This window comes from Trachymyrmex septentrionalis, unplaced genomic scaffold (assembly GCF_001594115.1).
Source record: "Trachymyrmex septentrionalis isolate Tsep2-gDNA-1 unplaced genomic scaffold, Tsep1.0 scaffold88, whole genome shotgun sequence".
NCBI lineage: Eukaryota > Metazoa > Arthropoda > Insecta > Hymenoptera > Formicidae > Trachymyrmex > Trachymyrmex septentrionalis.
In genome coordinates this window covers 631,330-632,155 of record NW_017306070.1, presented here as the reverse complement: position 1 = coordinate 632,155, position 826 = coordinate 631,330, and positions in this window count along the sequence as shown.

Genomic DNA, 826 nt, shown 5'->3' with positions numbered 1-826 from the left:
AAAAAAAAAAAAAAAAAAAAAAAAAACCGTATAATGAATTTTTTAATTACAGCCAATCTTCAAATTGAAACATTTTCATTAAGTCGGACTACACAGAGGTACTGTTAAACTAATTAAGAAAAAAAGTGAAACTCGCGCATGGAAACTCGTATGGTAGGGGGGGGGGAGGGGGAGAAAAAAAAGAGTATAAAGTGAATAGCTATTTTATCCGGAAATTTATCTGTCCTGATTCACAATTCGCGTCCGCATACTCTCGTACTGGCCACGCCGCTTTCATCTTTTTTAGCCAGTGTTTGTTAATTGATATGGAACAAACAAACGAAATAATATTGCGAAAAGTTCTGTATACACGATATCAAATATTGAATTAAATCGTTTTTAAAGTAATAACACGCGTGCGAGATGCGTGGGGAGGGGTGAGGTGGGGAGGGGAGAGGTAGCGTCTGTAATCAAAACCAGTTGCCATTTGTGGATAAATTTTCAATAAAAATCAAAAGGTAACGTGGCGGTTTTCGGCTCGGTTAACTAATTAGCGAAAATGTCTCTCCTGCGGATATAATTTTATCGGGCGGGGGGGAGGGGGGGGGGTCGTGCTCTCGTTCGCCCCCGGAAGAGAAGAAGAGAAAGGGGCGAGGCAGAAACGCTGTCGCAAAAGGTACGCATTAATTCCGTTGCTCGCTGCTCGCTTGCATCGTTTACGTGTTGACGATGTAAATGAAGCGAATTGCCAGGCACTTACTGCGAGCTATTTAAGAAATCATGAATCCAGGCGCAGCAGCGTTTCCGCGTACAGACCGACCCTTCATTTCCCTCCCCCCTCCTCTCT